The sequence below is a fragment of the Ambystoma mexicanum genome, chromosome 7q (assembly GCF_040938575.1).
Source record: "Ambystoma mexicanum isolate Mex_15411 chromosome 7q, UKY_AmexF1_1, whole genome shotgun sequence".
Classification (NCBI taxonomy): domain Eukaryota; kingdom Metazoa; phylum Chordata; class Amphibia; order Caudata; family Ambystomatidae; genus Ambystoma; species Ambystoma mexicanum.
The window spans coordinates 412,489,629-412,505,676 of NC_090941.1; positions in this window are offsets into that span (position 1 = coordinate 412,489,629).

Here is a 16,048-nt window from a genome sequence, read left to right on the forward strand (position 1 = left end):
TTCCTACGTTACTCTTTCTGTTACTTCAGCCCAACCCTCGGAAGACCAACATTTAATGGTGGTATCCATCCAGCTTCAATTCAGAGGAAAGGAAATCGAGACCCTGGCCCTGCTTGATTGTGGAGCAGCGGGGAACTTCCTGGACACCTTGTGGGCCGACAAGGTAGGCCTTCGCAGGATAGCCAAGAAGGAAGATCAGAAGGTAGAGGGTGTAGATGGTACCCCTCTATGTTCCGGCCTTATCACCCACACCACAGAGGAGGTACGGGTATCCATTCAACAACATACTGAAGTACTGAACTTCGATATCATCCACGCAGATCATTTCCCAGTCATATTGGGGATTAGTTGGCTCCGACGACACAACCCTACCATAGATTGGTCTGCGAATCTTCTAACCTTTCGTTCTGCTTACTGCCAGGAGAAGTGCCTTCCAGGACCCTCATTCGAAAGTGTCAAAACGGTGTGTGCCCCGGAGAGGAGCACGATCCATTGTATCCCAGCCTGTCTTCAGGAATACGCTACTGTGTTTCAAACCCAACAACCCATGGAACTTCCTCCTCATCGGCCTGTAGGATAGATCTAGTCCCTCAGGCTCTGGTTCCGTTCTGCAGGATGTATCCCCTTTCCCTGTCTAAAAAGGAAGTACTTAGACGCTACTTAGATGACAACTTAGCCAACTGACTTATCCGACCATCCAGATCACCAGCAGGAGCATCTCTCTTCTTCATTCCCAAGAGGGACTCCAAGGACCTAAGACCCTGCATTGATTACAGAGGCCTTAACCAACTCACCATCAAGGACCGGCATCCTATGCCTATCATCTCGGAGATCCTGGAGGCTGTCCAAGGCTCGATTGTTTTTTTCTAAACTCGACCTACGTAATGCTTATCATTTGCTCGGCATCAGGACCGGCGACGAATGGAAAACGGCTTTCCGCACTCCCTACGGGCTGTTTGAATATCAGGTTATGCCGTTCGGACTGGTCAATGCTCCCTCGATCTTTCAAAGGTTTATGGACCGCATATTTTCTGATCTGTTGGGCCAAAACACCGTTGTCCACTTAGACGATATTCTGGTTTACTCCCGTCAGACCGAAGAGCATACCCGACTTGTGAAGGAAGTATTACACAGGCTACAGCAACATCATTTGTTGGTCAAGCCGGAAAAATGTGCTTTCGCCAAATCCTCCGTCTCCTATCTGGGGTTTATTTTGTCGAGTGAGGGGATCACCATGGATCCTAAGAAGGTTGAAGCCATTCTAGCCTGGCCCTCCCCTTCTTCGGTCAAGGAGATTCAAAAATGTTTGGGCCTGGCCAACTTCTACCGGAAGTTTATTCCCGAATTTTCCAGACTCACTCTGCCTATCACCTCCTTACTAAAGAAATCCTCCATGCTTTTTCGCTGGTCCAAGGAAGCCGAGGAGAGTTTCGTCTGTCTGAAAAGAAGGTTCTGTTCTGCCCCCATTCTGAGACAGCCTGACCAACTGCTACCTTTTGTACTTGAGACCGACGCCTCCGCTGGTGCGGTAGGCGCCGTGCTCCTACAATCCAATCAGGGCCAAGAACATCCCATTGCCTATTTTTCCAAGACTCTGAACCCTAGTCAGCTGAACTACTCAGTCATAGAAAAAGAACTCTTAGCTATGAAATTGGCTTGTCTAGAATGGAGGCATCTGCTTCAAGAAAGCTTACACCCATTCCTGATACGTACTGATCACAAAAACCTACAGATCCTATGTCAACAAGAGTGTTATAACACTAGGCAAGCCCGATGGGCACATTTCTTTGCACAGTTCCATTTTCTTATTAAATACATGCCGGGTACCCAAAACCAGGTTGCTGACGCGTTGTCTCGCAGAGATGAGACCTCTCCGGGATACAAGAAAGAGCTCATGTTCCCTCATATCAAGATCATATCCGCTGTATCATCTTTCTTGGAAGAAGTGAGGGAAAGATCCCTTTCCCCAGAAGAATCACTCTTGCATGTGGGGAGAACTCCGGTGGATCAGAGGGACGGTCTGTACTTCACTCGAGGGAGGCTTATCCTTCCTTCACAAGACCTCAGATTACAAGTTCTCCAGTGGTGTCACGACTCTAAGGTGGCTGGGCATAGAGGCTTACGAGGAACTTTGGAATTGCTGCAGAGGTCTTTTTATTGGCCCAGTATGCGAGCCGATACCCAGGCTTATATCCTGACCTGTCTGTCCTGTATGCAAAATAAACATTCCACTCGAAGTCCTCTTGGCCTGCTCCAACAAGACTGTATTCCTTCAGGCCCTTGGAAGCATATATCTACTGATTTCATCGTAGATCTACAGCTTTCCCAGGGCTGTACCTGTATCATGGTAACTGTGGACTCTTTCTTGAAACTGGCTCATTGTTCCCCCTTACCTAGGTTACCTTCGGCCTCCCTTATGGCGGAAGTCTTCATGAAAGATATCTTCAGGTTGCATGGTCTTCCCAAAAACCTGACCGTGGGAGCCAATACAGCTCAAAATTCTGGACTGCCTTGTGCAAACTGCTGGGTATCGAAAGGGCACTCTCTTCCGGGTTTCACCCACAGACTAACGGTCAGACAGAAAGATTAAACGGGACCCTCGAGCAGTATTCGAGGTGCTTCATCAACCAACAACAGGATAACTGGGTTTCCCTTTTACCCACAGCTGAGTTCACCTATAACAATTCTGTACACAGCGCACTTGGTATCAGCCCTTTCTTTTGTACCTATGGGTACCATCCTCAATCCATAGTACCCACCTTCTGGACTGAAACTCTCATACCTTCCTTAGAAACCTCTCTGGCGAAATTAAAGGAAGCCCATAACACCGCCAACCAAAGTCTCCTAAGGGCTAACATCCGAAACAAACTACAAGCTGATAAACACCGGAGACCTGTACCCGACTGGGACAGAGGTTCCAGGGTCATGTTGTCCACCAAGTTTTTGCCCCGCTGGGTACGTCCTTCTAAACTGTCTCCCCGATTCATTGGTCCCTTTGAAATCCTATCCAAGATCAATCCAGTGGCATATCGCCTCAGGCTGCCAAAGAATCTTAGCCGCATTCATCCGACCTTTCATACCTCTCAATTGCGTCCCTTTGTATCGGGAAACAGAAAACAGAATACCCCCAAACTACACACTTTGCCGGCTCCTACCTCTGAGGAATACGAGGTCTCCCACATCCGAGATTCTCGATACCACAGAGGCCGCCTTGAATATCTTATTCATTGGAAAGGATATCCTTCATCTGAGGATACCTGGGAACCTCAGACCCATGTGCATGCTTCCCGTTTACTACGTCAGTTTCAAAGATTGCATCCCAGCAAGCCGGGGGGAACCCACCTTCGAGGGGGGCATACTGTCACGACCGCGAGTTCCTGGCATTTGTGGAAGAGGTGGAAACATGGCGGTCGTCAGACTGTGCCGCCACATTGTGCTCCCAAATGTCGTTAGCGGTCTAGTCTTTTCCATCATGGCCGCCGCCGAGTGTATTTAGCTGTTTACGCTTGGCAGTTCGGCGCGTTGCAACTTCTGATTCCTCATTGTTGCTAGCGCTCCGTAGTTCACTCGCTTGGCGGTGTTCCGCCTCTGTCCTTTTTTCCTCTGTTTGCCTCTCTCACCCCGTTCGTTCTCTATCCTCTCTTTGCGCCCTTTTCTTCCTTGGGACGCTTGGTTGGCTTGTTCTCTTTTCTCTTCTCTCCTGCCTTTGCCTTTCTTGAGTATCTCTCTTTCTCCCTGGCTCTCCTCCTCCCCCCATTGCTTTCCATCTGTTCCGTTCCCTCAACATACCTTGCGGAGCCCATACCTGCCGGGTTCGCCGGTCTCCATATTCAGCTGATTCGGATCTTCATCTTGTTTCTGTTTCATCGGCTTCCTACGTTCCGAAGGGGTTTTTGTGCCGTAAGGCTTTTCCCCTTGCCCGCTTGTCTGTCGCGGGAGGAAGTCACCGTTGATTCGTTCCCCAAGGGTCACGGTGGCTTCCTCCCAAGGCCGACCCTATCTACACAAGAAGAGGAGGACTCCTATTCATCGATCCCGCGGGAAAAAGTTGGATTTCTCATCATCAGGTGAGGAGGAAGGGGGGCTTGAAGACTCTCAGGGTTCGAGTGGGGTGAACGATATAACGGATAGCCCTGTTGATACGCCCCTAGCGTCAAGCATTGTTGATAGTAGCACCCTGACACACACCACACCTAAAAATGTCATCACCTGTTCTACTTTGTACCAATAAATCACGACTATAGTGTTTGTGCGACATGTGTGATCTTTGGCACATACTGATCCCTCTGTGCTGAATATTTTACTCACAAAAAATATTACATCAACTATTTAGGCACTGTGAAGCTGAGAAGTGCTGCATCACATAAAGACAAGTGCACCAAAAGTGCCGTCAGGTTTTATTTAATGTTTAATTTAATGTTTGGAACGGCAATAAGGGGTGCGGGTTGCAAGCTTTAATAATGAAGTGTCTGAATGATCGTGTAGCGGCGCCATAAACACTAAACACTTACAAAACACTCTACACACATTTTCAACTTCTTCCAAAGCGTTGTAGTCAAAATCTCAAAAACAATTCTCGAACATAAGCTCCAGACATAGATTTTGGTAGCGCTGGATTCTATTTCTATAGGCTATCCTAGCCACCTTGCAAAACCACAGACCATTCTAAGCAAGCTGTACATTTTCTAACATGTTACTAAAAGCACCCAGCTGTTTAGTTTAAATATGCACAGCATGTATCAGAAAAAGCATGCCTCCTGGCATGACTCAAAAAGCTTGAATAAAACCACATACATTGTATAAACCACAAAACAATGCATTAAAGTATTGACATACTCCCAAACTCACCATTTTGCTGTTGTTGAAATAAAACTCTGAACAAACAACAGGCCCATTCCCAATCAGGAGGCTTTGCAGGGGTTCTCCCAGTGTTTACAGACCCACAATCAAATACAGCTGAGAAGCACGGTACCCTTCAGCATTGCAATCAAGTGCCCCGGGTAATTTAGCCGGTGTCCGCAGGGTGCATCCATCCAGGGCTCTGACATTGTGGTCGACAGTCCCCCAGGCTCGAGTCAAAGATCCCCTGGTGATAGCTCAATGTTATTTCATTATCAAAACACACAGATCTCCTGAACTCATGTATGGGGTTTGTAACAAATCTAAATTTAGCTCTTTCCAGTGTCCAGGCTGTTTCATTGGGGCCAGTGCCATTTTTCTTATTAACAGAAACAGAGGCAGAGCATTCGACCAGAAGATGTTGAAGTGTTTCTGGTGTTTCTGCAACCTTACAGTATGTACATGTATTATTTGTTCCCTCTTGTGTCACTGATCGAGCAAATCAAACTTCAACAGTTGGCAAAGTGTACAAACAGAATCTCAGGAGCGCTTGTCTTGTTACAGGGCAGGGATAACTACAAAGAATATTTTGTATTAAAAAAGCTATTAGTTTTTATATACATTTATATACCGAAATATGATTTTTAATATTTTTTATTTAAAATTGCCTGTCAAAAATATGATTTTTTATATACAATTCCATATAAAAATGTGATGTGTAATGGTGATTTTTATATACATGTATATATAAAAATCATGTGGGATTGTTATATACATTTTTATATTAAAAATATATCAAAATGTTTCCACTTCCTATACTGTTTACACACAAATTATTGGGGTTCAATAAAATTGCTATCAACAACTTTGGAGGCTTATCAATTTTATATAAAATGTATATCTGCTTTCTAATGCAGCGGGTTGGAACCCCTTTGTGACATCATCACTGTGTCACTCTGCAAAACCTTAGATTCACAGTCCCTGTCTTTAGAGCTCAACCACACTCTCAGCACTCGACTGAGCAACATCAGCTCCCAGCCGCTCCCATCTATATTTAGATTTTATAAAAAATGTATATTCACTTTGTATCAAAACTGATCTAATTTAGAAAACACTTTATACCCAATAGACATTTGATATAAAATCGATATCAAACATTTTTTATATCATTTTTAAATCAAATGTATATTAAGTTTATATCAAAGCACATCAAAAAGGGGAAGGACTAAGACAGGAAGTAGGGGGTGTGACCACCTGTCAAAATGTTGATTTGTGCAAAAGGGGACCACTTCTACTACTACTACTATGCTCTATCGTGACTACTAGACTCAGCCATCCTACCTACCTGCACATAGCTTAGTTTGACATGCCTAAGCTGGCTCAGCCCCTCCACAACCCAGGGCACAACCTATGTTATTCTGTTATTATCCTACATTTGTTGTATATATCATCAATATGTATATATCTGAACATTATTTTATTATCTACAGTATATTCTCCTGCATTTTTCTGTACATTTTATATTGTAAATATTGGAAATGGGTATTCTATAACAGCGTATACTACTTTGTATAAATATTGTAACCTTGTCCCTAAAATAAGCGCCCAGATACCTGTGGGTTTGGCGCGCTATTCAAGCAAATAAAACAAACAAACAAGGTGTGATTATCAGCTTTACATATCTAACAATAAGAAAGCACACAGCAAAGCTTTATGGGAGGAAAAACTTGAGGCTATCTTCAGCAAAAATCTGGGTACATTCTGGAAACGTATGACTACAGCCTCTCTAGGCAAGGAAAGAGCCTTACAGGGAAACAATATGCTGAGACCATGGAATTACTATTTTAGTGAGTTATACTGTGAAACCAGGTTTTTGTTTGTTTATGTTGAAGATTACCATGTTTGCAGTAGTTGCCTTCTTCCCCCTCTCATATTTTCAGTTGAAGAAATCAAGTTGGCCGTCAAGTCCCAAAACTGGTACAAAGCCCCTGGACCATATAGTATTTCTGTGGATATCTTTAGATCTGAACCTAATATCTGGGTCCCATTCCTTACAGAATTATTCAATGCAATAACTGCCTTAAATTGCATCTCAGAGCAGTTGACTATGGTGGAAATAATTCAGCTTTACAAGAAAGGTGGGCGAGATATACCTCCAAATTACCGCAAAATCTCCCTGCTGGACTCAACAAGAAACATTTTTGCTAAAAGCTGTCCTTGCGATACTCCTAGAGGAAGTTTCGCTCCACCTTCTGTCCCGTTTGAGGTTATTCACTTTGATTTTATTGAAATGGAACGTTGTAACAATCTTAAATATGTGTTGGTTGTCATTTGTGCCTTTAGGAAGTGGGTTGAGGCTTTCCCGGTTAGAGATGCAACGGCCATAACCACGGCAAAATCTCTGTTGAAAGAGTTTTTTCCTAGGTTCGGGCTGCCGAGAGTCAACTGGTCGGATAATGGGCCACGCTTTATCGCTACTGTAATCCTACAAATTTGCAAAGGATTACAGATTGACAAACGGTTCCATTCGGCCAGACATGCCCAAAGTGCCGGATTAGTGGAAAGGCATAACGGCATTATAAAGAACAAACTCGCTAAGACGTGTGCTGGCACCAAGCTAAAATGGCCAGACACCTTACCGATCGTGTTACTGTCGATGAGAACAACCCCTCAAACTAAGACTGGGCTCTCTCCCTTTGAGGTGGTAATGGGGAGACCTGCTAATATTTGGGGTTTGCCAAAAAGCAGTTCACTGGGGGACATAGAAAATGTGCTTCTTTCAGATTACTGTAACCAGTTGACTAAAAATTTGGTTTTCATTTATCACCAGGTTCGAGAGGCATTACCTGTACGCTACGAGGGTCCCAGCCACAGTCTACGACCGGGGGACTGGATCCTCACGAAGGTTTTTGAGAGGTCATCTTGCCTTGCACCTCGGTGGAGGGATCCCTACCAAGTTCTGCTAGTCACTCAGACTGCTGTGCGGGTAGCGGGTCGTAAGAACTGGATCCATGCGACGCACACCAAACAGATCCCACAGCCCGTGCCATACGATACAGAAGATACAGAATCCCTTCCCACTGGTGTAACTAGTGTGCCTGAAACAGCAACAACCAACAAGGGAGAATCGGAGACCGCTCCGGAATCCGCAAGGCCAGATAAAACGGCCATCTTGTCGCCGCACTCCCCAACAGTGGAACTTCTGGATCAATCCTTTTCTGATCCCATTTCCGTTCATTCGCCACTTCCATGAGGAAGTGACGACACTTTGTCCTCATCAGAAACTGTGAGATATAATTTGCGTCCAAGGAAGTAAATGTGCAGCATGGTCTGACTGTGCAATTGGAAAAAAATCATTTGAGGGCTTGTCTTTTGGCCCGACTGTACGGGAAGATTCTGTTGGCTAAGGGTTGTGGCAAAGACAATAAGAAGACGCGCGACTGGAGTCACCAGCAAACGAACAATTGGTGTTTTTTCGGTTGAAGACTACAATGCCTGCACCCGCTATCGCTGGTACCAAACTTTTAGATACATATGTGACTAGCAGAGACAATAATCAAGCATGTAAAGGGACCCCCAAAGTGTGTTGTTGCCTTTTTGTAATAATTACTGGATTTTTAGTAACTGTTGGTTTTGGGTTATGGTATCTGGAGGAAGCATATCCGCTAGAGGACTTTTTACCTATTGAAAATGTATCTGTTGTCCCCACTCCTTCCGTTCAATTGCATACTTTATCGCCTAGAGATTCTTTGCATAGACGGAACTATCAGAATAATGCCCTCTTGTTAATTATGAATGCCACTGATGCAATTTTAAATAAGACCAATTGTTGGATCTGTTCACATCTACCGCAAACATGGGGATAAGGGGCTAGGTTGGTATATTCATCCTTTACCTTTGACAACTGCCTGTTACGCTTCTCTTAGAGCACTATTTTTTGGCCAATGGAATGACAGCACCTCAGGGAACTTTGATGGTACAAATTTAAATAGTTTTGAAAAGCATGTTTTGATGCCCCTGGGATGCTCGCTTTTTGCAAATAGAAGTAAGCCAAACGTTGATTCTGTCAGGCCCTCTGATAGATTGTCTCGTCCTTTTCAGTCTTTAATCTCTTTCAAAATGGCTCCTATAGGTAATAAGGATGCCACACCTCCATCTTATTCTGTTAACCATAGCCCTGATTCAGTATCCTTCTGCATACAGAGGAATGTAACACGGTCAATGGGTAATTTTAGAAAGTGCGCCAACGTTGCAAATTTGACTATTGAGAACAGACCTCTGTACGTAGGAGAACCTGTCTATTTTGTTTGCGGTAATGTGGCATTTCCATGGTTGCCCAGGGATTGGCAAGGAACCTGCTATTTAGTGATTCTACTACCTGTGGTATTTATTGCCAGTACTGCAGATGTTTCGAGAACTCGTCCACGAAGAGGTGTGAAAGGGGATACTCCAGCGCAGACTCTAGGAGATATCATAAAATCCTTTGTGCCATTTTTTGGGCAAATTACGAATTCAGAAGATATCAGGGGACTAGCGAGAGTATTGGAGAGAACCATCAATCGGACCACTGACATACTCTATAATATGACGTTAGAACAGAAAGCGATAAGATTAGTGGCTCTTCAGAACCGGATGGCATTAGATGTCATTCTGGCCGAGCGTGGAGGAGTATGTAAATTAGTGGGGTCCGCTTGCTGCGTTTGCGTACCAGACTCCTCTCTGACGATCTTTAGGGCTATCCAAAATCTACATGTTCTTAGTTCAGAAGTACATGTTCCTGAGGGTAACTGGGAACTTAGTGCATGGTTTTGGGACCTCCTACGGTCATGGGGATGGAAGTTGTTCTCGGCCTTGCTGATTATCTTGGGAAGTTTTCTGTTTCTTTGCTGTTGTATACAGTGTCTCCCTGGCATATGCTCAGTATAAGGGGGATGTTGCGCGCAAGCAACAAGTGTATTAGGGCATAAAATATACGCCCCAGAGAAGGTTTCCAAAGAGTATGTGTTAAAAGAAACTCTGGTGTCAGATCTAACGGCAATAGATATGTCAGACAATGATTCGGGATGTATAGATGTTGAAATGAGGAGATAGTCGTAAAGTGATTGAAGGTAGTTTAGCGCTTGGCATAGGCCAAAAGGAGGATTTGTTAGAACTGATATAATATTGTTTCGTCCTCATTCTATATGTTGGCCTATGCCCAGTCGTTTTGAGAGGGAAACCGTATTACAAGGTCATGACCTTAAGTGAATCGAGTCTCCATTTTAGGTTAGAACCGCCATTTTAGTTTATTGTACAAAGTCACACTGTAGTCTAAAATGGCCGTCTCGTGTGCTCTTGTTCTTGTCTTAACCTCTTCAACCTCTGTAGGAGGGTTAATGTCCAACCTGCCTTCAGGCTACATGTTATGGTCATGTACACCTTGTCCTTTGTTGACCTCGGGATCAGGGGATTACTTGATTTAGCAAATGTTAAACTACAAGTATACAAGAACAATAATGCTATCCAAATACGACATGCGAAACATTTTTTGATCTGTATTAAAGCAATGTGTAAAGAGTGTAATATTAAATTAAAGAATAATAGTGTGTGTTAGTAAATGTATTCAAAAGTAAACCACATGCACAAGATATGTAAATTAGGAAAACGAACCTGGCGTGACCCTAGCCCAGTGTATAATTAACTTGTAAGAGGCTGGACATCATTATAACAAACTGTATAAATACGCTGATGTCCAGCTAGCAAATTCTGCTCACTGCTTACATTGAACCCTGCTGGTGGTCTCTGTGATATATTGACAGCCAAATCGCTATTTGTGTACTTTGTCCAATACTGTTCAGTTTTGTAATAAAGATTCTGGGAATCTTTACAAGCCCGTGTCGGTGTATTTTCCTTTGCTTGGTGTAACAGCCTTAATATTGTATTTTTCTGATTCCACAGTATAAACTGGATCAATATTTTTCAGGATATATGTAGGATATAGCTGGCGGCCACGGAGCACCGAGGAATCACGTCCTCATTGTGTCGTAAGCTGTTACTTTTAATACTTTAACAAAAACTTGCTTGTTGCATCCGTGTTAAATTTGGGCTAACAGAATACTTGTTTTAGATGATTTTTATTGTGAGGAATTTCAATGATGATTTCAAGAGTGGTTCATAGAGTACGTCACAGTGTGTGATGTTTTTGTTTCTCCATCCATTTTGTTCTGGATAGCCTATTTTCACATTTGTTTGCAGAATATTTCATCTTTCGTGACCTACATTTGTAGGTATGCACAGTTTTAACATTTATAAAGTTTTGTCTCTTTTCTAGGTGCCTTTCCGACTTCTGATTTTATGCTTACAGTTCAGATTATTGCTTTTGTTACGTTTATTTTTGGGGGTTTTGCGAAAATGATGTAAAACTTTATGATGGCAGCAATTGGATTGTGGCTGTGAAGCTTGGACTTTACCGGTAGTACAAGATTTAACTTGTTGGTGTATGTTGTAAGTGCAACATTGTTGATTTTGGTACATGCAGTAAGGGGTCACTGTACTTTCTTAGTTTGCAGTGAATTTGTTAAGCAGCCTTGCATTTTCATTTGTTCTTGCATCCTTGTTTGTTTTGGTATTCTGTTTTATTATGAGCAGATATATAATTTGTGTACATACACGGATTAAAAAAATGATCTGTGCATAACCCACTGATTGTATGAATTTTTGCTGGTGCTTTGTTTATATTTCTTATCTTGCTTTCTAGGTGCAGTTTTTCTGTGTCAAATTTCTTTAGACTTTTTTTAATTTGAATTTTACATATCGATCCTTTCCTGGACTTGAAGCAGCACCATTTATTTTATGGTGGACCCTACATTGGAGACAATTGTATTTTTCCTTACTTGTGACAATTGTGGCTTACTTGGACGAAGGGATGATTTCATGGATTGGAATTACTGATGTCGACCTATTGTAATGGACATTTTAGAATCAGTACCCAGGACTAATTTCATTTGTGATCATTAAATTATGTTTTAATAATACTCATTATTTCTTTGTATTATACTGAATTTCCCTTTGGATGAAGTATAAATGTGATATACCTTTTTTTACAGGTTTCAAATGAAATAGCTAAATACTGCTATTATCTTGACATGTATCAGTTATATTAACTGATTGCAGTAGTATCATATGAGGCCTATTGTTTTTTTAGGCACTATTAGTAGTCAGAATACTGCATTTGTTTTAACAATATTTACATGTGGACCTTCCAACTTTTTTCATGCTGATACAGAATGTGGGCCTCATCACGAATTGAGCGGTATCAAGACTGGGATACCATCCAACTTTATTTGCGTTATTGCCCACCTATATGGTAGTATTACTGCCGGATCACGGGTTGGGCAGTAAATGGTATTCCTCATTCCCCATTGGGTCCATTGTGGGGAACCTTTGGCACACTTACCACAGGCAGTATTAACGTGCAGTAATTGCACTACAAATTAGCATTTTTCCAGCATGTTTACCCTCAGCGCTATACTGATGATTGGGAGGACCCTTAAATGCAACAGTAACCCTGTTACCACCACATTTAAGGGCTACTGCCCAACTCATGATGAGGCCCTGTGACTCCTAAATGGTGTTCTTTTTGTCTTTTGATGTGTTTCGGTTGTGGCATACTTGTGAAGCTGATGCAAAACTTAAGGTTGATGTCTGGAAGGTTATGAATGGCAAATGCTGTTGGCAACCCTCATAACTATCATTTTTTATCCTGCCATGCCATTACAGAAAAGACCATAAGAAAATCAAGCTTGGTCCCACCACAAAAGGGGAAGTTGAGCCTCAAATGTTAGATGACATTCCTCCTGCAGGAGAGCACAAACAACCACATATGATTCAACATCATTAGCTTTGTTAGTGAGACATATTTAAACAATGGTCTGGGAGTTTGCCCTGAGCAATGGCAGTGGTTATAATTGCTTCAAAACATTCAAGCCATCAATCTTCAGTTTTGCAACTGTCACAAATGTGCGTCCTGGGCATGATGTTTCTTAGAGACCTCAAGTACACCTCCCTGATGCTAGCAAATGATGCTGACACATGTCTGTGGTTACTTGCCTTCTCATGCAGATAGGGTGTGCCCTAGAAATGTGAGATGATCTGCCCCTTTTGGGATGGGAGTGTTGCCCAGCACAATGCCAGTGGTTGTGATTGATTCAATCCATACAGCCATTAACATTCAATGTTTAGTGTGGTTGATGTTGTTTGGAGTCTTACACTATTTCAGTGCCTAATTAGTGTTTTGTTACTAAAACAGTAATGTTTACCATTAAGACAGTTAATGTTACACAGTTACTATTTTCTACAGGCCTTTGTTTTCTCCCAAGCTAGTATATAAAAGGAAAATATATCTTTATACCGTTACATTTAATTTGATTTGTTTTAATGTGATATTTGCAATTAGGCTTTTGGGCAAATGGCTTTGTAGCAGGTTGTGTGATGTGTTGGGGCTGTGAGACACGGTCTGCTGTCTTTGTTATTACTCTGGTTTGTGAGAGGGTTGTTTTTCCAGAGATGTGACAAATGTTTTTTTAAACACATACATATTTTAAGAAATGTGCTGCCTGCCTTGCTATTTATTATCTTTCACTTTGTTTGGGGGTTGTGTACTTTGCAAGATACATTATTTGATGCATGCTGAAATTTGTGGAGGGCATGCATGATATTACGTGTTAGTCACATTTGTACTGCATGTTTTATCCATGTATGAGAACTAGTGGATAATTGTGAGAATTGCCTTGCTGGAAGGGGCATGGGATGTATTTTGCACTGTACTTAATACACTGGGCCTCATTACGGGTTGGTGGTTTTACCTCTGATACTGTATGTGAAAATTATACAGTAATCTTTCATCATGATTTAGATTCATGCAGACCCATCAGTTAGTTCCAATTATGGAGTTAATGAACGCTCCACTGAAGACATACATTAACATTCCACACACAAGCAGGAGTAGTGAAAATAGTTTTTCCAATGACATTTGTCATTTGGCAGAATGGTAAAACGGGTGGTAGTTCCAAATTCCTCATTGCCATCAGGTCTGTCAATGTTGGTGCAATATATACTAAGATATGCTGTTGACCTGTGAACTAAACCTTTTAAGAATGCACTATTCTGTGTCTTGCCTAAAAAGCAGTCAACATTTTACATATGCCTTTTACAGAATAAAGTAAGTGCTTGTGATGTACATCATATTACAGCACACTCTGAAGCATAAATGTGCGGATGCAAAACTTTAAAAAACCTACGTCATAGGTGTGCATTGTTTTAAAAGAAGTACAGAAATAGCGATTTGCTAATGTGCAACTTTAACAAACATATATCACAGTTGTTCAGCATGTTAAAGAACACACAAAACACCCGTGAAATATGTATTTAAAATGTTCACATTAGCAAATCAAACATTTGATGTGTTTGTCCAGTGTGTCAGTGAATGAATGAGTGAGTGAGCACTGTGTTTAAAGAGTCTCTGTACTTTAGATGTTTGTGTTTTGGTCTGTTTTTGTAATTCAATACGGCATATTTTTTGGTGTGGTGTGAAAGTGTGCTGGGGCGTAAATAATCTGAAAGAACACACCAAAACTTCAACTTGAAATTGTGGAACTTTAAAGAAATATGGCAGAGTTATACATCATATAGAAATCATACAAAACAGAAGATGTGCAACCTTTGTAAATCGTACTAAACAACATACTGAAACATGGATTTTCTTATGAGCAACTTTAAAGACATATGGTGGTGCTAGTCATTGTTAATTAACCCTTTAAGTGCCTTACGTGTCGGAAGCGGCCTCAGTTTTTGTTCGGAGGCTATTGGAGGTGCGGTTTGACACAACGTTTTTCCTACATTCGAGCGTCCTTTCAGCGGAACTGAGAGAGTGCGCGAGCCGTGAGCTGTGAAGCTCTGAACCATGACCCGCGAAGCTGTGAAGCTGCAGCCCTTGCCCTCGTTCTCGAGAGCCCAATACACGTTGGGTTGCTACAGCCTTGGCACCGGAATAGCGCTGCGAAGTTGGTGTCGGCGTCGGCCCTAAGGGAGCTCCACTCACCATACATTCTATAAGGATGTGTATGCGCCTGTGGACGCTTGAGGACGCCTGAGGCTGCCTGAGGACGCTCGACCGTGGTTTGGCTGCGGTGCCCCCAGCGCCCCAGCCCTCTGGGACCCTTGTTCCATTGTGCTGCTATAGGTGAGCAATCTGAGCCATTAGGGCGGCAGCTATATTTACCATAGTGCCTCATTATAAACTGCTGGGGCTGGGGCTGATGCTGGGCGGCCACTGGTGTACTAGTTTACTGATCGCTTCTGGTCCTTCCCAGGTGGTGCTGCCGATGCCTTAAGGTGCCTTGAGCACCAGAGCACCTGGGTACCTGGATGTATGAGCATTTGAATACCTTGTGCCCGTGTGACGCGTGCTGGAGACTGAGGGGAGAGTTCCCTTTGATCCTGCTCACTACTAGTTACACGGCTATCAAGGTCATATGATAATTAAGGTCTGTACCTCTGGTAGATCTTTATTATTCCTACTGAGTGCCACACATGCACAGACATACAAACAAAGCTTTACCCCTTTTCCCACAAGGTTTTTGAGCTCTTTCTCTGACCATTTAATAGTCAGAAACATTGAAATACAACCTGTCATATGGTGAATCACATTAATAGATTGACCAACAGTACAAATCTCGAGGCAACTGAGGATTTATTAAAGAGACAATATGAAAGACTGGAGCTCTAATTAAATAGCACAGATCAAATTGTTGCAGCAATTGCATGCACCTTACTGTTTGACATCTGGACAGTGATCTCAGATGCAACTAGTACTCGGCTATTGTAACAAAGAAGAGAACAGCAAATCTGCCCCATGCCGCCACGCAAGAAGGCCCCGAAAACAAATTACAACATGCGCGAGCGGAGCATTAAAAGCAACATACATATTGACGACTGCGTGATGACTAAGGGCAAGCAGAAAAAGCAAGGACCATTAGTTAAAGGAGCAATCACAGACTTTTTTCCAGCGAATGCCCATCCTGAAAATAACTCTCCTACCATGGATGAAGCTGAGGCAGTTGTGATCAATAACACGAATCCTCAGGATCACTCTAACTACGGCGATATCGATAATAACTCTCTTCTGGAGCTCTGTCTTTCTATGCAGAGATCCATGACACCAGCAATTACA